Below are 22,985 nucleotides of genomic sequence, written 5' to 3'. Positions count from 1 at the left end.
ACTGAGCATGTGGATAGACTTTCGTTCATCTAGCACAAAGGGAACGGGTTGCAGGAGTAACTTTTTCTCTGGTTTCTCAGTCTGTTTCCTAGTGCCGGTTTGAAGTTCCTGCAGTTTTCACTGTAAAACCGAGTTGCAGCTAGTACCTCCCCATATATATGTATGGAGTGGAGTTTGCAACTGAAAAGAAACTTTGTGTTCCCTACAAGCTAGTTGAAGGACGGCATTCACACACACTTATCTCTCAGAACTGAGCATGTGGAGAGATGTTCGTTCATCTAGCACAAAGGGAACGGGTTGCTGGAGAAAGTTTTACTCTGGTTTCTCAGTCTGTTTCCTAGTGCCGGTTTGAAGTTCCTGCAGTTTTCACTGTAAAACCGAGTTGCAGCTAGTACCTCCCCTTATATATGTATGGAGTGGAGTTTGCAACTGAAAGAAACTTTGTGTTCCCAACAAGCTAGGTGAAGGACGGCTTTCACACACACTTATCTCTCAGAACTGAGCATGTGGAGAGACGTTCGTTCATCTAGCACAATGGGAACGGATTGCAGGAGAAACTTTTACTCTGGTTTCTCAGTCTGTTTCCTAGTGCCGGTTTGAAGTTCCTGCAGTTTTCACTGTAAAACCGAGTTGGAGCTAGTACCTCCCCATATATATGAATGGAGTGGAGTTTGCAACTGAAAAGAAACTTTGTGTTCCCAAAAAGCTAGGTGAAGGACGGTTTTCACACACACTTATCTCTCAGAACCGAGCATGTGGAGAGACGTTCGTTCATCTAGCACAAAGGGAACGGGTTGCAGGAGAAACTTTTACTCTGGTTTCTCAGTCTGTTTCCTAGTGCCGGTTTGAGGTTCCTGCAGTTTTCACTGTAAAACAGAGTTGGAGCTAGTACCTCCCCATATATATGTATGGAGTGGAGTTTGCAACTGAAAAGAAACTTTGTGTTCCCAACAAGCTAGGTGAAGGACGGCTTTCACACACACACTTATCTCTCAGAACTGAGGATGTGGAGAGACGTTCGTTAATCTAGCACAAAGGGAACGGGTTGCAGGAGAAACTATTACTCTGGTTTCTCAGTCTGTTTCCTAGTGCCGGTTTGAAGTTCCTGCAGTTTTCACTGTAAAACCGAGTTGCAGCTAGTATCTCCCCATATATATGTATGGAGTGGAGTTTTCAACTGAAAAGAAACTTTGTGTTTCCAACAAGCTAGGTGAAGGACGGCTTTCACACACACTTATCTCTCAGAACTGAGCATGTGGAGAGACGTTCGTTCATCTAGCACAAAGGGAACGGGTTGCAGGAGAAACTTTTACTCTGGTTTCTCAGTCTGTTTCCTAGTGCCGGTTTGAAGTTCCTGCAGTTTTCACTGTAAAACCGAGTTGGAGCTAGTACCTCCCCATATATATGTATGGAGTGGAGTTTGCAACTGAAAAGAAACTTTGTGTTCCCAACAAGCTAGGTGAAGGACGGCTTTCACACACACTTATCTCTCAGAACTGAGCATGTGGAGAGACGTTCGTTCATCTAGCACAAAGGGAACGGGTTGCAGGAGAAAGTTTTACTCTGGTTTCTCAGTCTGTTTCCTAGTGCCGGTTTGAAGTTCCTGCAGTTTTCACTGTAAAACCGAGTTGCAGCTAGTACCTCCCCATATATATTTATGGAGTGGAATTTGCAACTGAAAAGAAACTTTGTGTTCCCAACAAGCTAGGTGAAGGACGGCTTTCACACACACGTATCTCTCAGAAATGAGCATGTGGAGAGACGTTCGTTCATCTGGCACAAAGGGAACGGGTTGCAGGAGAAAGTTTTACTCTGGTTTCTCAGTCTGTTTCCTAGTGCCGGTTTGAAGTTCCTGCTGTTTTCACTGTAAAACCGAGTTGGAGCTTGTACCTCCCCATATATATGTATGGAGTGGAGTTTGCAACTGGAAAGAAACTTTGTGTTCCCAACAAGCTAGGTGAAGTACGGCTTTCACACACACTTATCTCTCAGAACTGAGCACATGGAGAGACGTTCTTTCATCTAGCACAATGGGAACGGATTGCAGGAGAAACTTTTACTCTGGTTTCTCAGTCTGTTTCCTAGTGCCGGTTTGAAGTTCCTGCAGTTTTCACTGTAAAACCGAGTTGCAGCTAGTACCTACCCATATATATGTGTGGAGTGGAGTTTGCAACTGAAAAGAAACTTTGTGTTCCCAACAAGCTAGGTGAAGGACGGCTTTCACACACACTTATCTCTCAGAACCGAGCATGTGGAGAGACGTTCGTTCATCTAGCACAAAGGGAACGGGTTGCAGGAGAAACTTTTACTCTGGTTTCTCAGTCTGTTTCCTAGTGCCGGTTTGAAGTTCCTGCAGTTTTCACTGTAAAACCGAGTTGCAGCTAGTACCTCCCCATATATATGTATGGAGTGGAGTTTTCAACTGAAAAGAAACTTTGTGTTCCCAACAAGCTAGGTGAAGGACGGCTTTCACACACACTTATCTCTCAGAACCGAGCATGTGGAGAGACGTTCGTTCATCTAGCCCAAAGGGAACGGGTTGCAGGAGAAACATTTACTCTGGTTTCTCAGTCTGTTTCCTAGTGCCGGTTTGAAGTTCCTGCAGTTTTCACTGTAAAACCGAGTTGGAGCTAGTACCCCCCCATATATATGTATGGAGTGGAGTTTGCAACTGAAAAGAAACTTTGTGTTGCCAACAAGCTAGGTGAAGGACGGCTTTCACACACACTTATCTCTCAGAACTGAGCATGTGGAGGGACTTTCGTTCATGTAGCACAAAGTGAACGGTTTGCAGGAGAAATTTTACTCTGTTTTCTCAGTCTGTTTCCTAGTGCCGGTTTGAAGTTCCTGCAGTTTTCACTTTAAAACCGAGTTGCAGCTAGTACCTCCCCATATATATGTATGGAGTGGAGTTTGCAACTGAAAAGTAACTTTGTGTTCCCTACAAGATAGTTGAAGGACGGCTTTCACACACACTTATCTCTCAGAACTGAGCATGTGGAGAGACGTTCGTTCATCTAGCACAAAGGGAACGGGTTGCAGGAGAAACTTTTACTCTGGTTTCTCAGTGTGTTTCCTAGTGCCGGTTTGAAGTTCCTGCAGTTTTCACTGTAAAACCGAGTTGCAGCTAGTACCTCCCCATATATATGTATGGAGTGGAGTTTGCAACTGAAAAGAAACTTTGTGTTCCCAACAAGCTATGTGAAGGACGGCTTTCACACACACTTATCTCTCAGAACTGAGCATGTGGAGAGACGTTCGTTCATCTAGCACAATGGGAACGGATTGCAGGAGAAACTTTTACTCTGGTTTCTCAGTCTGTTTCCTAGTGCCGGTTTGAAGTTCCTGCAGTTTTCACTGTAAATCCGAGTTGGAGCTAGTACCCCCCCATATATATGTATGGAGTGGAGTTTGCAACTGAAAAGAAACTTTGTGTTCCCAGCAAGCTAGGTTAGGGACGGCTTTCACACACACTTATCTCTCAGAACCGAGCATGTGGAGAGACGTTCGTTCATCTATCACAAAGGGAACGTGTTGCAGGAGAAACTTTTACTCTGGTTTCTCAGTCTGTTTCCTAGTGCCGGTTTGAAGTTCCTGCAGTTTTCACTGTAAAACCGAGTTGCAGCTAGTACCTCCCCATATATATGTATGGGATGGAGTTTGAAACTGAAAAGAAACTTTGTGTTCCCAACAAGCTAGGTGAAGGACGGCTTTCACACACACTTATCTCTCAGAACCGAGCATGTGGAGAGACGTTCGTTCATCTAGCACAAAGGGAACGGGTTGCAGGAGAAACTTTTACTCTGGTCTCTCAGTCTGTTTCCTAGTGCCGGTTTGAAGTTCCTGCAGTTTTCACTGTAAAACCGAGTTGCAGCTAGTACCTCCCCATATATATGTATGGAGTGGAGTTTGCAACTAAAAAGAAACTTTGTGTTCCCAACAAGCTAGGTGAAGGACGGCTTTCACACACACTTATCTCTCAGAATCGAGCATGTGGAGAGACGTTCGTTCATCTAGCACAAAGGGAACGGTTTGCAGGAGAAACTATTACTCTGGTTTCTCAGTCTGTTTCCTAGTGCCGGTTTGAGGTTCCTGCAGTTTTCACTGTAAAACCGAGTTGCAGCTAGTATCTCCCCATATATATGTATGGAGTGGAGTTTTCAACTGAAAAGAAACTTTGTGTTCCCAACAAGCTAGTTGAAGGATGGCTTTCACACACACTTATCTCTCAGAACTGAGCATGTGGAGAGACGTTCGTTCATCTAGCACAAAGGGAACGGGTTGCAGGAGAAACTTTTACTCTGGTTTCTCAGTCTGTTTCCTAGTGCCGGTTGGAAGTTCCTGCAGTTTTCACTGTAAAACCGAGTTGGAGCTAGTACCTCCCCATATATATGTATGGAGTGGAGTTTGCAACTGAAAAGAAACTTTGTGTTCCCAACAAGCTAGGTGAAGGACGGCTTTCACACACACTTATCTCTCAGAACTGAGCATGTGGAGAGACGTTCGTTCATCTAGCACAAAGGGAACGGGTTGCAGGAGAAAGTTTTACTCTGGTTTCTCAGTCTGTTTCCTAGTGCCGGTTTGAAGTTCCTGCAGTTTTCACTGTAAAACCGAGTTGCAGCTGGTACCTCCCCATATATATGTATGGAGTGGAATTTGCAACTGAAAAGAAACTTTGTGTTCCCAACAAGCTAGGTGAAGGACGGCTTTCACACACACTTATCTCTCAGAACTGAGCATGTGGAGAGACTTTCGTTCATCTAGCACAATGGGAACGGATTGCAGGAGAAACTTTTACTCTGGTTTCTCAGTCTGTTTCCTAGTGCCGGTTGGAAGTTCCTGCAGTTTTCACTGTAAATCCGATTTGGAGCTAGTACCTACCCATATATATGTATGGAGTGGAGTTTGCAACTGAAAAGAAACTTTGTGTTCCCAGCAAGCTAGGTGAGGGACGGCTTTCACACACACTTATCTCTCAGAACCGAGCATGTGGAGAGACGTTCGTTCATCTAGCACAAAGGGAACGGGTTGCAGGAGAAACTTTTACTTTGGTTTCTCAGTCTGTTTCCTAGTGCCGGTTTGAAGTTCCTGCAGTTTTCACTGTAAAACCGAGTTGCAGCTAGTACCTCCCCATATATATGTATGGGATGGAGTTTGCAACAGAAAAGAAACTTTGTGTTCCCAACAAGCTAGGTGAAGGACGGCTTTCACACACACTTATCTCTCAGAACCGAGCATGTGGAGAGACGTTCGTTCATCTAGCACAAAGGGAATGGGTTGCAGGAGAAACTTTTACTCTGGTCTCTCAGTCTGTTTCCTAGTGCCGGTTTGAAGTTCCTGCAGTTTTCACTGTAAAACCGAGTTGCAGCTAGTACCTCCCCATATATATGTATGGAGTGGAGTTTGCAACTGAAAAGAAACTTTGTGTTCCCAACAAGCTAGGTGAAGGACGGCTTTCACACACACTTATCTCTCAGAACTGAGCATGTGGAGAGACGTTCGTTCATCTGGCACAAAGTTAACGGGTTGCAGGAGAAACTTTTACTCTGGTTTCTCAGTCTGTTTCCTAGTGCCGGTTTGAAGTTCCTGCAGTTTTCACTGTAAAACCGAGTTGCAGCTAGTACCTCCCCATATATATGTATGGAGTGGAGTTTGCAACTGAAAAGAAACTTTGTATTCCCAACAAGCTAGGTGAGGGACGGCTTTCACACACACTTATCTCTCAGAACCGAGCATGTGGAGAGACGTTCGTTCATCTAGCACAAAGTCAACGGGTTGCAGGAGAAACTTTTACTCTGGTTTCTCAGTCTGTTTCCTAGTGCCGGTTTGAAGTTCCTGCAGTTTTCACTGTAAAACCGAGTTGCAGCTAGTACCTCCCCATATATATGTATGGAGTGGAGTTTGCAACTGAAAAGAAACTTTGTGTTCCCAAAAAGCTAGGTGAAGGACGGCTTTCACACACACTTATCTCTCAGAACTGAGCATGTGGAGAGACGTTCGTTCATCTAGCACAAAGGGAACGGGTTGCAGGAGAAACTTTTACTCTGGTTTCTCAGTCTGTTTCCTAGTGCCGGTTTGAAGTTCCTGCAGTTTTCACTGTAAAACAGAGTTGCAGCTAGTACCTCCCCATATATATGTATGGAGTGGAGTTTGCAACTGAAAAGAAACTTTGTGTTCCCAACAAGCTAGGTGAAGGACGGCTTTCACACACACTTATATCTCAGAACTGAGCATGTGGAGAGACGTTCGTTCATCTAGCACAATGGGAACGGATTGCAGGAGAAACTTTTACTCTGGTTTCTCAGTCTGTTTCCTAGTGCCGGTTTCAAGTTCCTGCAGTTTTCACTGTAAAACCGAGTTGCAGCTAGTACCTCCCCATATATATGTATGGAGTGGAGTTTGCAACTGAAAAGAAACTTTGTGTTCCCAACAAGCTAGGTGAAGGACGGCTTTCACACACACTTATCTCTCAGAACCGAGCATGTGGAGAGACGTTCGTTCATCTAGCACAAAGGGAACGGGTTGCAGGGGAAACTTTTACTCTGGTTTCTCAGTCTGTTTCCTAGTGCCGGTTTGAAGTTCCTGCAGTTTTCACTGTAAAACCGAGTTGCAGCTAGTACCTCCCCATATATACGTATGGAGTGGAGTTTGCAACTGAAAAGAAACTTTGTATTCCCAGCAATCTAGGTGAAGGACGGCTTTCACACACACTTATCTCTCAGAACCGAGCATGTGGAGAGACGTTCGTTCATGTAGCACAAATGGAACGGGTTGCAGGAGAAACTTTTACTCTGGTTTCTCAGTCTGTTTCCTAGTGCCGGTTTGAAGTTCCTGCAGTTTTCACTGTAAAACCGAGTTGCAGCTAGTACCTCCCCATATATATGTATGGAGTGGAGTTTGCAACTGAAAAGAAACTTTGTGTTCCCAACAAGCTAGGTGAAGGACGGCTTTCACACACACTTATCTCTCAGAACTGAGCATGTGAAGAGACGTTCGTTCATCTAGCACAATGGGAACGGATTGCAGGAGAAACTTTTACTCTGGTTTCTCAGTCTGTTTCCTAGTGCCGGTTTGAAGTTCCTGCAGTTTTCACTGTAAAACCGAGTTGCAGCTAGTACCTCCCCATATATATGTATGGAGTGGAGTTTGCAACTGAAAAGAAACTTTGTGTTCCCAACAAGCTAGTTGAAGGACGGCTTTCACACACACTTATCTCTCAGAACCGAGCATATGGAGAGACTTTCGTTCATCTGGCACAAAGGGAACGGGTTGCAGGAGAAACTTTTACTCTGGTTTCTCAGTCTGTTTCCTAGTGCCGGTTTGAAGTTCCTGCAGTTTTCACTGTAAAACCGAGTTGCAGCTAGTACCTCCCCATATATATGTATGGAGTGGAGTTTGCAACTGAAAAGAAACTTTGTGTTCCCAACAAGCTAGGTGAAGGACGGCTTTCACACACACTTATCTCTCACAACTGTGCATGTGGAGAGACGTTCGTTCATCTAGCACAAAGGGAACGGGTTGCAGGAGAAACTTTGACTCTGGTTTCTCAGTCTGTTTCCTAGTGCCGGTTTGAAGTTCCTGCAGTTTTCACTATAAAACCGAGTTGGAGCTAGTATCTCCCCATATATATGTATGGAGTGGAGTTTGCAACTGAAAAGAAACTTTGTGTTCCTAACAAGCTAGGTGAAGGACGGCTTTCACACACACTTATCTCTCAGAACTGAGCATGTGGAGAGACGTTCGTTCATGTAGCACAAAGGGAACGGGTTGCTGGAGTAACTTTTACTCTGGTTTATCAGTCTGTATCCTAGTGCCGGTTTGAAGTTCCTGCAGTTTTCACTGTAAAATCGAGTTGCAGCTAGTACCTCCCCTTATAAATGTATGGAGTGTAGTTTGCAACTGAAAAGAAACTTTGTGTTCCCAACAAGCTAGGTGAAGGACGGCTTTCACACACACTTATCTCTCAGAACCGAGCATGTGGAGAGACGTTCGTTCATCTAGCACAAAGGGAACGGGTTGCAGGAGAAAGTTTTACTCTGGTTTCTCAGTCTGTTTCCTAGTGCCGGTTTGAAGTTCCTGCAGTTTTCACTGTAAAACCGAGTTGCAGCTAGTACCTCCCCATATATATGTATGGAGTGGAGTTTGAAACTGAAAAGTAACTTTGTATTCCCAACAAGCTAGGTGAAGGACGGCTTTCACACACACTTATCTCTCAGAACCGAGCATGTGGATAGACGTTCGTTCATCTGGCACAAAGGGAACGGGTTGCAGGAGAAACTTTTACTCTGGTTTCTCAGTCTGTTTCCTAGTGCCGGTTTGAAGTTCCTGCAGTTTTCATTGTAAAACCGAGTTGCAGCTAGTACCTCCCCATATATATGTATGGAGTGGAGTTTGCAACTGAAAAGATACTTTGTGTTCCCAACAAGCTAGGTGAAGGACGGCTTTCACACACACTTATCTCTCAGAACTGAGCATGTGGAGAGACGTTCGTTCATGTAGCACAAAGGGAACGGGTAGATGGAGTAACTTTTACTCTGGTTTCTCAGTCTGTTTCCTATTGCCGGTTTGAAGTTCCTGAAGTTTTCACTGTAAAACCGAGTTGGAGCTAGTACCTCCCCATATATATGTATGGAGTGGAGTTTGCAACTGAAAAGAAACTTTGTGTTCCCAACAAGCTAGGTGAAGGACGGCTTTCACACACACTTATCTCTCAGAACTAAGCATTTGGAGAGACGTTCGTTCATCTAGCACAAGTGGAACGGATTGCAGGAGAAACTTTTCTCTGGTTTCTCAGTCTGTTTCCTAGTGCCGGTTTGAAGTTCCTGCAGTTTTCACTATAAAACCGAGTTGGAGCTAGTACCTCCCCATATATATGTATGGAGTGGAGTTTCAAACAGAAAAGAACCTTTGTGTTCCCAACAAGCTAGGTGAAGGACGGCTTTCACACACACTTATCTCTCAGAACCGAGCATGTGGAGAGACGTTCGTTCATCTACCACAAAGGGAACAGGTTGCAGGAGAAACTTTTACTCTGGAATCTCAGTCTGTTTCCTAGTGCCGGTTTGAAGTTCCTGCAGTTTTCACTGTAAATACGAGTTGCAGCTAGTACCTCCACATATATAAGTATGGAGTGGAGTTTGCAACTGAAAAGAAACTTTGTGTTCCCAACAAGCTAGGTGAAGGACGGCTTTCACACACACTTATCTCTCAGAACCTAGCATGTGGAGGGACGTTCGTTCATCTAGCACAAAGGGAACGGCTTGCAGGAGAAACTTTTACTCTGGTTTCTCAGTCTGTTTCCTAGTGCCGGTTTGAAGTTCCTGCAGTTTTCACTGTAAAACCGAGTTGCAGCTAGTACCTCCCCATATATATGTATGGAGTGGAGTTTGCAACTGAAAAGAAACTTTGTGTTCCCAACAAGCTAGGTGAAGGACGGCTTTCACACACACTTATCTCTCACAACTGTGCATGTGGAGAGACGTTCGTTCATCTAGCACAAAGGGAACGGGTTGCAGGAGAAACTTTGACTCTGGTTTCTCAGTCTGTTTCCTAGTGCCGGTTTGAAGTTCCTGCAGTTTTCACTATAAAACCGAGTTGGAGCTAGTATCTCCCCATATATATGTATGGAGTGGAGTTTGCAACTGAAAAGAAACTTTGTGTTCCTAACAAGCTAGGTGAAGGACGGCTTTCACACACACTTATCTCTCAGAACTGAGCATGTGGAGAGACGTTCGTTCATGTAGCACAAAGGGAACGGGTTGCTGGAGTAACTTTTACTCTGGTTTCTCAGTCTGTATCCTAGTGCCGGTTTGAAGTTCCTGCAGTTTTCACTGTAAAATCGAGTTGCAGCTAGTACCTCCCCTTATAAATGTATGGAGTGTAGTTTGCAACTGAAAAGAAACTTTGTGTTCCCAACAAGCTAGGTGAAGGACGGCTTTCACACACACTTATCTCTCAGAACCGAGCATGTGGAGAGACGTTCGTTCATCTAGCACAAAGGGAACGGGTTGCAGGAGAAAGTTTTACTCTGGTTTCTCAGTCTGTTTCCTAGTGCCGGTTTGAAGTTCCTGCAGTTTTCACTGTAAAACCGAGTTGCAGCTAGTACCTCCCCATATATATGTATGGAGTGGAGTTTGAAACTGAAAAGTAACTTTGTATTCCCAACAAGCTAGGTGAAGGACGGCTTTCACACACACTTTTCTCTCAGAACCGAGCATGTGGATAGACGTTCGTTCATCTGGCACAAAGGGAACGGGTTGCAGGAGAAACTTTTACTCTGGTTTCTCAGTCTGTTTCCTAGTGCCGGTTTGAAGTTCCTGCAGTTTTCATTGTAAAACCGAGTTGCAGCTAGTACCTCCCCATATATATGTATGGAGTGGAGTTTGCAACTGAAAAGAAACTTTGTGTTCCCAACAAGCTAGGTGAAGGACTGCTTTCACACACACTTATCTCTCAGAACCGAGCATGTGGAGAGACGTTCGTTCATCTACCACAAAGGGAACGGGTGCAGGAGAAACTTTTACTCTGGTTTCTCAGTCTGTTTCCTAGTGCCGGTTTGAAGTTCCTGCAGTTTTCACTGTAAAACCGAGTTGCAGCTAGTACCTCCCCATATATATGTATGGAGTGGAGTTTTCAACTGAAAAGAAACTTTGTGTTCCCAACAAGCTAGGTGAAGGACGGCTTTCACACACACTTATCTCTCAGAACCGAGCATGTGGAGAGACGTTCGTTCATCTAGCACAAAGGGAACGGGTTGCAGGAGAAACTTTTACTCTGGTATCTCAGGCTGTTTCCTAGTGCCGGTTTGAAGTTCCTGCAGTTTTCACTGTAAAACCGAGTTGGGGCTAGTACCTCCCCTTATATATGTATTGATTGGAGTTTGCAACTGAAAAGAAACTTTGTGTTCCCAACAAGCTATGTGAAGGACGGCTTTCACACACATTTATCACTCTGAACTGAGCATGTGGAGAGACGTTCGTTCATCTAGCACAAAGGGAACGGGTTGCAGGAGAAACTTTTACTCTGTTTTCTCAGTCTGTTTCCTAGTGCCGGTTTGAAGTTCCTGCAGTTTTCACTGTAAAACCGAGTTGCAGCTAGTACCTCCCCATATATATGTATGGAGTGGAGTTTGCAACTGAAAAGAAACTTTGTGTTCCCAACAAGCTAGGTGAAGGACGGCTTTCACACACACTTATCTCTCAGAACTGAGCATGTGGAGGGACTTTCGTTCATCTAGCACAAAGGGAACGGGTTGCAGGAGAAACTTTTACTCTGGTTTCTCAGTCTGTTTCCTAGTGCCGGTTTGAAGTTCCTGCAGTTTTCACTGTAAAACCGAGTTGGAGCTAGTACCTCCCCATATATATGTATGGAGTGGAGTTTGCAACTGAAAAGAAACTTTGTGTTCCCTACAAGCTAGTTGAAGAACGGCTTTCACACACACTTATCTCTCAGATCTGAGCATGTGGAGAGACGTTCGTTCATCTAGCACAAAGGGAACGGGTTGCAGGAGAAACTTTTACTCTGGTTTCTCAGTCTGTTTCCTAGTGCCGGTTTGAAGTTCCTGCAGTTTTCACTGTAAAACAGAGTTGGAGCTAGTACCTCCCCATATATATGTATGGAGTGGAGTTTGCTACTGAAAAGAAACTTTGTGTTCCGAACAAGCTAGCTGAAGGACGGCTTTCACACACACTTATCTCTCTGAACTGAGCATGTGGAGAGACGTTCGTTCATCTAGCACAAAGGGAACGGGTTGCAGGAGTAACTTTTACTCTGGTTTCTCAGTCTGTTTCCTAGTGCCGGTTTGAATTTCCTGCAGTTTTCACTGTAAAACCGAGTTGCAGCTAGTACCTCCCCATATATATGTATGGAGTGCAGTTTGAAACTGAAAAGAAACTTTGTATTCCCAACAAGCTATGTGAAGGACGTCTTTCACACACACTTATCTCTCAGAACTGAGCATGTGGAGAGACGTTCGTTCATCTACCACAAAGGGAACGGGTTGCAGGAGAAACTTTTACTCTGGTTTCTCAGTCTGTTTCCTAGTGCCGGTTTGAAGTTCCTGCAGTTTTCACTGTTAAACAGAGTTGGAGCTAGTACCTCCCCATATATATGTATGGAGTGGAGTTTGCAACTGAAAAGAAACTTTGTGTTCCGAACAAGCTAGGTGAAGGACGGCTTTCACACACACTTATCTCTCTGAACTGAGCATGTGGAGAGACGTTCGTTCATCTAGCACAAAGGGAACGCGTTGCAGGAGTAACTTTTACTCTGGTTTCTCATTCTGTTTCCTAGTGCCGGTTTGAAGTTCCTGCAGTTTTCACTGTAAAACCGAGTTGCAGCTAGTACCTCCCCATATATATGTATGGAGTGGAGTTTGAAACTGAAAAGAAAATTTGTATTCCCAACAAGCTATGTGAAGGACGTCTTTCAAACACACTTATCTCTCAGAACCCAGCATGTGGAGAGACGTTCATTCATCTAGCACATAGGGAACGGGTTGCAGGAGAAACTTTTACTCTGGTTTCTCAGTCTGTTTCCTAGTGCCGGTTTGAAGTTCCTGCTGTTTTCACTGTAAATCCGAGTTGCAGCTAGTACGTCCACATATATAAGTATGGAGTGCAGTTTGAAACTGAAAAGAAACTTTGTATTCCCAACAAGCTATGTGAAGGACGTCTTTCACACACACTTATCTCTCAGAACCGAGCATGTGGAGAGACGTTCGTTCATCTAGCACAAAGGGAACGGGTTGCAGGAGAAACTTTTACTCTGGTTTCTCAGTCTGTTTCCTAGTGCCGGTTTGAAGTTCCTGCAGTTTTCACTGTAAAATCGAGTTGCAGCTAGTACCTCCCCATATATATGTATGGAGTGGAGTTTGCAACTGAAAAGAAACTTTGTGTTCCCAACAAGCTAGGTGAAGGACGGCTTTCACACACACTTATCTCTCAGAACTGAGCATGTGGAGGGACTTTCGTTCATCTAGCACAAAGGGAACGGGTTGCAGGAGAAACTATTACTCTGGTTTCTCAGTCTGTTTCCTAGTGCCGGTTTGAAGTTCCTGCAGTTTTCACTGTAAAACCGAGTTGGAGATAGTACCTCCCGATATATATGTATGGAGTGGAGTTTGCAACTGAAAAGAAACTTTGTGTTCCCTACAAGCTAGGTGAAGAACGGCTTTCCCACACACTTATCTCTCAGAACTGAGCATGTGGAGAGACGTTCGTTCATCTAGCACAAAGGGAACGGGTTGCAGGAGAAACTTTTACTCTGGTTTCTCAGTCTGTTTCCTAGTGCCGGTTTGAAGTTCCTGCAGTTTTCACTGTAAAACAGATTTGGGTCTAGTACCTCCCCATATATATGTATGGAGTGGAGTTTGCAACTGAAAAGAAACTTTGTGTTCCCAACAAGCTAGGTGAAGGACGGCTTTCACACACACTTATCTCTCTGAACTGAGCATGTGGAGAGACGTTCGTTCATCTAGCACAAAGGGAACGGGTTGCAGGAGTAACTTTTACTCTGGTTTCTCAGTCTGTTTCCTAGTGCCGGTTTGAAGTTCCTGCAGTTTTCACTGTAAAACCGAGTTGGAGCTAGTACCTCCCCATATATATGTATGGAGTGGAGTTTGAAACTGAAAAGAAACTTTGTATTCCCAACAAGCTATGTGAAGTACGTCTTTCACACACACTTATCTCTCAGAACCGAGCATGTGGAGAGACGTTCATTCATCTAGCACAAAGGGAACGGGTTGCAGGAGAAATTTTACTCTGGTTTCTCAGTCTGTTTCCTAGTGCCGGTTTGAAGTTCCTGCAGTTTTCACTGTAAAACCGAGTTGCAGCTAGTACCTCCCCATATATATGTATGGAGTGGAGTTTGCAACTGAAAAGAAACTTTGTGTTCCCAACAAGCTAGGTGAAGGACGGCTTTCACACACACTTATCTCTCAGAACTGAGCATGTGGAGGGACTTTCGTTCATCTAGCACAAAGGGAACGGGTTGCAGGAGAAACTATTTCTCTGGTTTCTCAGTCTGTTTCCTAGTGCCGGTTTGAAGTTCCTGCAGTTTTCACTGTAAAACCGAGTTGGAGATAGTACCTCCCGATATATATGTATGGAGTGGAGTTTGCAACTGAAAAGAAACTTTGTGTTTCCTACAAGCTAGGTGAAGAACGGCTTTCACACACACTTATCTCTCTGAACTGAGCATGTGGAGAGACGTTCGTTCATCTAGCACAAAGGGAACGGGTTGCAGGAGTAACTTTTACTCTGGTTTCTCACTCTGTTTCCTAGTGCCGGTTTGAAGTTCCTGCAGTTTTCACTGTAAAACCGAGTTGGAGCTAGTACCTCCCCATATATATGTATGGAGTGGAGTTTGAAACTGAAAAGAAACTTTGTATTCCCAACAAGCTATGTGAAGTACGTCTTTCACACACACTTATCTCTCAGAACTGAGCATGTTGAGAGACGTTCATTCATCTAGCACAAAGGGAACGGGTTGCAGGAGAAACTTTTACTCTGGTTTCTCAGTCTGTTTTCTAGTGCCGGTTTGAAGTTCCTGCAGTTTTCACTGTAAAACCGAGTTGGAGCTAGTACCTCCCCATATATATGTATGGAGTGGAGTTTGCAACTGAAAAGAAACTTTGTGTTCCCAACAAGCTAGGTGAAGGACGGCTTTCACACACACTTATCTCTCAGAACGGAGCATGTGGAGAGACGTTCGTTCATCTAGCACAAAGGGAACGGGTTGCAGGAGAAACTTTTACTCTGGTTTCTCAGTCTGTTTCCTAGTGCCCGTTTGAATTTCCTGCAGTTTTCTGTGTAAAACCGAGTTGGAGCTAGTACCTCCCCATATATATATATGGAGTGGAGTTTGCAACTGAAAAGAAACTTTGTGTTCCGAACAAGCTAGGTGAAGGACGGCTTTCACACACACTTATCTCTCAGAACTGAGCATGTGGAGAGACGTTCGTTCATCTAGCACAAAGGGAACGGGTTGCAGGAGAAACTTTTACTCTGGTTTCTCAGTCTGTTTCCTAGTGCCGGTTTGAAGTTCCTGCAGTTTTCACTTTAAAACCGAGTTGCAGCTAGTACCTCCCCATATATATGTATGGAGTGGAGTTTTCAACTGAAAAGAAACTTTGTGTTCCCAACAAGCTAGGTGAAGGACGGCTTTCACACACACTTATCTCTCAGAACCGAGCATGTGGAGAGACGTTCGTTCATGTAGCACAAAGGGAACGGGTTGCAGGAGAAACTTTTACTCTGGTTTCTCAGTCTGTTTCCTAGTGCCGGTTTGAAGTTCCTGCAGTTTTCACTGTAAAACCGAGTTGCAGCTAGTACCTCCCCATATATATGTATGGAGTGGAGTTTGCAACTGAAAAGAAACTTTTTGTTCCCTACAAGCTAGTTGAAGGACGGCTTTCACACACACTTATCTCTCAGAACTGAGCATATGGAGAGACGTTCGTTCATCTAGCACAATGGGAACGGATTGCAGGAGAAACTTTTACTCTGGTTTCTCAGTCTGTTTCCTAGTGCCGGTTTGAATTTCCTGCAGTTTTCACTGTAAAACCGAGTTGCAGCTAGTACCTCCCCATATATATGTATGGAGTGGAGTTTGCAACTGAAAAGAAACTTTGTATTCCCAACAAGCTAGGTGAAGGACGGCTTTCACACACACTTATCTCTCAGAACCGAGCATGTGGAGAGACGTTCGTTCATCTAGCACAAAGGGAACGGGTTGCAGGAGAAACTTTTGCTCTGGTTTCTCAGTCTGTTTCCTAGTGCCGGTTTGAAGTTCCTGCAGTTTTCACTGTAAAACCGAGTTGCAGCTAGTACCTCCCCATATATATGTATGGAGTGGAGTTTGCAACTGAAAAGAAACTTTGTGTTCCCTACAAGCTAGTTGAAGGACGGCTTTCACACACACTTATCTCTCAGAACTGAGCATGTGGAGAGACGTTCGTTCATCTAGCACAAAGGGAACGGGTTGCAGGAGAAACTTTTACTCTGGTTTCTCAGTCTGTTTCCTAGTGCCGGTTTGAAGTTCCTGCAGTTTTCACTGTAAAACCGAGTTGCAGCTAGTACCTCCCCATATATATGTATGGAGTGGAGTTTGCAACTGAAAAGAAACTTTGTGTTCCCAACAAGCTAGGTGAAGGACGGCTTTCACACACACTTATCTCTCAGAACTGAGCATGTGAAGAGACGTTCGTTCATCTAGCACAATGGGAACGGATTGCAGGAGAAACTTTTACTCTGGTTTCTCAGTCTGTTTCCTAGTGCCGGTTTGAAGTTCCTGCAGTTTTCACTGTAAAACCGAGTTGCAGCTAGTACCTCCCCATATATATGTATGGAGTGGAGTTTGCAACTGAAAAGAAACTTTGTGTTCCCAACAAGCTAGTTGAAGGACGGCTTTCACACACACTTATCTCTGAACCGAGCATGTGGAGAGACTTTCGTTCATCTGGCACAAAGGGAACGGGTTGCAGGAGAAACTTTTACTCTGGTTTCTCAGTCTGTTTCCTAGTGCCGGTTTGAAGTTCCTGCAGTTTTCACTGTAAAACCGAGTTGCAGCTAGTACCTCCCCATATATATGTATGGAGTGGAGTTTGCAACTGAAAAGAAACTTTGTGTTCCGAACAAGCTAGGTGAAGGACGGCTTTCACACACACTTATCTCTCACAACTGTGCATGTGGAGAGACGTTCGTTCATCTAGCACAAAGGGAACGGGTTGCAGGAGAAACTTTGACTCTGGTTTCTCAGTCTGTTTCCTAGTGCCGGTTTGAAGTTCCTGCAGTTTTCACTGTAAAACCGAGTTGGAGCTAGTATCTCCCCATATATATGTATGGAGTGGAGTTTGCAACTGAAAAGAAACTTTGTGTTCCTAACAAGCTAGGTGAAGGACGGCTTTCACACACACTTATCTCTCAGAACTGAGCATGTGGAGAGACGTTCGTTCATGTAGCACAAAGGGAACGGGTTGCTGGAGTAACTTTTACTCTGGTTTCTCAGTCTGTATCCTAGTGCCGGTTTGAAGTTCCTGAAGTTTTCACTGTAAAACCGAGTTGGAGCTAGTACCTCCCCATATATATGTATGGAGTGGAGTTTGCAACTGAAAAGAAACTTTGTGTTCCCAACAAGCTAGGTGAAGGACGGCTTTCACACACACTTATCTCTCAGAACTGAGCATGTGGAGAGACGTTCGTTCATCTAGCACAAAGGGAACGGGTTGCAGGAGAAACTTTTACTCTGGTTTCTCAGTCTGTTTCCTAGTGCCGGTTTGAAGTTCCTGCAGTTTTCACTGTAAAACCGAGTTGCAGCTAGTACCTCCCCTTATAAATGTATGGAGTGTAGTTTGCAACTGAAAAGAAACTTTGTGTTCCCAACAAGCTATGTGAAGGACGGCTTTCACACACACTTATCTCTCAGAACCGAGCATGAGGAGAGACGTTCGTTCACCTAGCACAAAGGGAACGGGTTGCAGGAGAAAGTTTTACTCTGGTTTCTCAGTCTGTTTCCTAGTGCCGGTTTGAAGTTCCTGCAGTTTTCACTGTAAAACCGAGTTGCAGCTAGTACCTCCCCATATATATGTATGGAGTGGAGTTTGAAACTGAAAAGTAACTTTGTATTCCCAACAAGCTAGTTGAAGGACGGCTTTCACACACACTTTTCTCTCAGAACCGAGCATGTGGATAGACGTTCGTTCATCTGGCACAAAGGGAACGGGTTGCAGGAGAAACTTTTACTCTGGTTTCTCAGTCTGTTTCCTAGTGCCGGTTTGAAGTTCCTGCAGTTTTCATTGTAAAACCGAGTTGCAGCTAGTACCTCCCCATATATATGTATGGAGTGGAGTTTGCAACTGAAAAGATACTTTGTGTTCCCAACAAGCTAGGTGAAGGACGGCTTTCACACACACTTATCTCTCAGAACTGAGCATGTGGAGAGACGTTCGTTCATGTAGCACAAAGGTAACGGGTAGCTGGAGTAACTTTTACTCTGGTTTCTCAGTCTGTTTCCTAGTGCCGGTTTGAAGTTCCTGCAGTTTTCACTGTAAAACCGAGTTGGAGCTAGTACCTCCCCATATATATGTATGGAGTGGAGTTTGCAACTGAAAAGAAACTTTGTGTTCCCAACAAGCTAGGTGAAGGACGGCTTTCACACACTCTTATGTCTCAGAACTGAGCATGTGGAGAGAAGTTCGTTCATCTAGCACAAAGGGAACGGGTTGCACGAGAAACTTTTACTCCGGTTTCTCAGTCTGTTTCCTAGTACCGGTTGAAGTTCCTGCAGTTTTCACTGTAAAACCGAGTTGCAGCTAGTACCTCCCCATATATATGTATGGAGTGGAGTTTGCAACTGAAAAGAAACTTTGTGTTCCCAACAAGCTAGGTGAAGGACTGCTTTCACACACACTTATCTCTCAGAACCGAGCATGTGGAGAGACATTCGTTCATCTAGCACAAAGGGAACGGGTTGCAGGAGAAACTTTTACTCTGGTTTCTCAGTCTGTTTCCTAGTGCCGGTTTGAAGTTCCTGCAGTTTTCACTGTAAAACCGAGTTGCAGCTAGTACCTCCCCATATATATGTATGGAGTGGAGTTTTCAACTGAAAAGAAACTTTGTGTTCCCAACAAGCTAGGTGAAGGACGGCTTTCACACACACTTATCTCTCAGAACCGAGCATGTGGAGAGACGTTCGTTCATCTAGCACAAAGGGAACGGGTTGCAGGAGAAACTTTTACTCTGGTATCTCAGGCTGTTTCCTAGTGCCGGTTTGAAGTTCCTGCAGTTTTCACTGTAAAACCGAGTTGGGGCTAGTACCTCCCATTATATATGTATGGATTGGAGTTTGCAACTGAAAAGAAACTTTGTGTTCCCAACAAGCTAGGTGAAGGACGGCTTTCACACACACTTATCTCTCAGAACTGAACATGTGGAGAGACGTTCGTTAATCTAGCACAAAGGGAACGGGTTGCAGGAGAAACTTTTACTCTGGTTTCTCAGTCTGTTTCCTAGTGCCGGTTTGAAGTTCCTGCAGTTTTCACTGTAAAACCGAGTTGCAGCTAGTACCTCCCCATATATATGTATGGAGTGGAGTTTGAAACTGAAAAGTAACTTTGTATTCCCAACAAGCTAGTTGAAGGACGGCTTTCACACACACTTTTCTCTCAGAACCGAGCATGTGGATAGACGTTCGTTCATCTGGCACAAAGGGAACGGGTTGCAGGAGAAACTTTTACTCTGGTTTCTCAGTCTGTTTCCTAGTGCCGGTTTGAAGTTCCTGCAGTTTTCATTGTAAAACCGAGTTGCAGCTAGTACCTCCCCATATATATGTATGGAGTGGAGTTTGCAACTGAAAAGATACTTTGTGTTCCCAACAAGCTAGGTGAAGGACGGCTTTCACACACACTTATCTCTCAGAACTGAGCATGTGGAGAGACGTTCGTTCATGTAGCACAAAGGGAACGGGTAGCTGGAGTAACTTTTACTCTGGTTTCTCAGTCTGTTTCCTATTGCCGGTTTGAAGTTCCTGAAGTTTTCACTGTAAAACCGACTTGGAGCTAGTACCTCCCCATATATATGTATGGAGTGGAGTTTGCAACTGAAAAGAAACTTTGTGTTCCCAACAAGCTAGGTGAAGGACGGCTTTCACACACACTTATCTCTCAGAACTGAGCATGTGGAGAGACGTTCGTTAATCTAGCACAAAGGGAACGGGTTGCAGGAGAAACTTTTACTCTGGTTTCTCAGTCTGTTTCCTAGTGCCGGTTTGAAGTTCCTGCAGTTTTCACTGTAAAACCGAGTTGCAGCTAATACCTCCCCATATATATGTATGGAGTGGAGTTTGATACTGAAATGTAACTTTGTGTTCCCAACAAGCTAGGTGAAGGACGGCTTTCACACACACTTATCTCTCAGAACCGAGCATGTGGAGAGACGTTCGTTCATCTGGCACAAAGAGAACGGGTTGCAGGAGAAACTTTTACTCTGGTTTCTCAGTCTGTTTCCTAGTGCCGGTTTGAAGTTCCTGCAGTTTTCACTGTAAAACCGAGTTGCAGCTAGTACCTCCCCATATATATGTATGGAGTGGAATTTGCAACTGAAAAGAAACTTTGTGTTCCCAACAAGCTAGGTGAAGGACGGCTTTCACACACACTTATCTCTCAGAACTAAGCATTTGGAGAGACGTTCGTTCATCTAGCACAAGTGGAACGGATTGCAGGAGAAACTTTTCTCTGGTTTCTCAGTCTGTTTCCTAGTGCCGGTTTGAAGTTCCTGCAGTTTTCACTATAAAACCGAGTTGGAGCTAGTACCTCCCCATATATATGTATGGAGTGGAGTTTCAAACAGAAAAGAACCTTTGTGTTCCCAACAAGCTAGGTGAAGGACGGCTTTCACACACACTTATCTCTCAGAACCGAGCATGTGGAGAGACATTCGTTCATCTAGCACAAAGGGAACGGGTTGCAGGAGAAACTTTTACTCTGGAATCTCAGTCTGTTTCCTAGTGCCGGTTTGAAGTTCCTGCAGTTTTCACTGTAAATACGAGTTGCAGCTAGTACCTCCACATATATAAGTATGGAGTGGAGTTTGCAACTGAAAAGAAACTTTGTGTTCCCAACAAGCTAGGTGAAGGACGGCTTTCACACACACTTATCTCTCAGAACCTAGCATATGGAGGGACGTTCGTTCATCTAGCACAAAGGGAACGGCTTGCAGGAGAAACATTTACTCTGGTTTCTCAGTCTGTTTCCTAGTGCCGGTTTGAAGTTCCTGCAGTTTTCACTGTAAAACCGAGTTGGAGCTAGTACCTCCCCATATATATGTATGGAGTGGAGTTTGCAACTGAAAAGAAACTTTGTGTTCCCAACAAGCTAGGTGAAGGACGGCTTTCACACACTCTTATGTCTCAGAACTGAGCATGTGGAGAGAAGTTCGTTCATCTAGCACAAAGGGAACGGGTTGCACGAGAAACTTTTACTCCGGTTTCTCAGTCTGTTTCCTAGTACCGGTTGAAGTTCCTGCAGTTTTCACTGTAAAACCGAGTTGCAGCTAGTACCTCCCCATATATATGTATGGAGTGGAGTTTGCAACTGAAAAGAAACTTTGTGTTCCCAACAAGCTAGGTGAAGGACTGCTTTCACACACACTTATCTCTCAGAACCGAGCATGTGGAGAGACGTTCGTTCATCTAGCACAAAGGGAACGGGTTGCAGGAGAAACTTTTACTCTGGTTTCTCAGTCTGTTTCCTAGTGCCGGTTTGAAGTTCCTGCACTTTTCACTGTAAAACCGAGTTGCAGCTAGTACCTCCCCATATATATGTATGGAGTGGAGTTTTCAACTGAAAAGAAACTTTGTGTTCCCAACAAGCTAGGTGAAGGACGGCTTTCACACACACTTATCTCTCAGAACCGAGCATGTGGAGAGACGTTCGTTCATCTAGCACAAAGGGAACGGGTTGCAGGAGAAACTTTTACTCTGGTATCTCAGGCTGTTTCCTAGTGCCGGTTTGAAGTTCCTGCAGTTTTCACTGTAAAACCGAGTTGGGGCTAGTACCTCCCATTATATATGTATGGATTGGAGTTTGCAACTGAAAAGAAACTTTGTGTTCCCAACAAGCTAGGTGAAGGACGGCTTTCACACACATTTATCACTCTGAACTGAGCATGTGGAGAGACGTTCGTTCATCTAGCACAAAGGGAACGGGTTGCAGGAGAAACTTTTACTCTGTTTTCTCAGTCTGTTTCCTAGTGCCGGTTTGAAGTTCCTGCAGTTTTCACTGTAAAACCGAGTTGCAGCTAGTACCTCCCCATATATATGTATGGAGTGGAGTTTGCAACTGAAAAGAAACTTTGTGTTCCCAACAAGCTAGGTGAAGGACGGCTTTCACACACACTTATCTCTCAGAACTGAGCATGTGGAGGGACTTTCGTTCATCTAGCACAAAGGGAACGGGTTGCAGGAGAAACTTTTACTCTGGTTTCTCAGTCTGTTTCCTAGTGCCGGTTTGAAGTTCCTGCAGTTTTCACTGTAAAACCGAGTTGGAGCTAGTACCTCCCCATATATATGTATGGAGTGGAGTTTGCAACTGAAAAGAAACTTTGTGTTCCCTACAAGCTAGGTGAAGGACGGCTTTCACACACACTTATCTCTCAGAACTGAGCATGTGGAGAGACGTTCGTTCATCTAGCACAAAGGGAACGGGTTGCAGGAGAAACTTTTACTCTGGTTTCTCAGTCTGTTTCCTAGTGCCGGTTTGAAGTTCCTGCAGTTTTCACTGTAAAACAGAGTTGGAGCTAGTACCTCCCCATATATATGTATGGAGTGGAGTTTGCAACTGAAAAGAAACTTTGTGTTCCGAACAAGCTAGCTGAAGGACGGCTTTCACACACACTTATCTCTCTGAACTGAGCATGTGGAGAGACGTTCGTTCATCTAGAACAAAGGGAACGGGTTGCAGGAGTAACTTTTACTCTGGTTTCTCAGTCTGTTTCCTAGTGCCGGTTTGAATTTCCTGCAGTTTTCACTGTAAAACCGAGTTGCAGCTAGTACCTCTCCATATATATGTATGGAGTGCAGTTTGAAACTGAAAAGAAACTTTGTATTCCCAACAAGCTATGTGAAGGACGTCTTTCACACACACTTATCTCTCAGAACTGAGCATGTGGAGAGACGTTCGTTCATCTAGCACAAAGGGAACGGGTTGCAGGAGAAACTTTTACTCTGGTTTCTCAGTCTGTTTCCTAGTGCCGGTTTGAAGTTCCTGCAGTTTTCACTGTAAAACAGAATTGGAGCTAGTACCTCCCCATATATATGTATGGAGTGGAGTTTGCAACTGAAAAGAAACTTTGTGTTCCGAACAAGCTAGGTGAAGGACGGAATTCACACACACTTATCTCTCTGAACTGAGCATGTGGAGAGACGTTCGTTCATCTAGCACAAAGGGAACGGGTTGCAGGAGTAACTTTTACTCTGGTTTCTCATTCTGT

The sequence above is a fragment of the Camelus dromedarius genome, chromosome 19 (assembly GCF_036321535.1).
Source record: "Camelus dromedarius isolate mCamDro1 chromosome 19, mCamDro1.pat, whole genome shotgun sequence".
Classification (NCBI taxonomy): Eukaryota; Metazoa; Chordata; class Mammalia; order Artiodactyla; family Camelidae; genus Camelus; species Camelus dromedarius.
The sequence above is the reverse complement of the archived record's forward strand: the minus strand, read 5'-3'. Positions refer to the sequence as shown.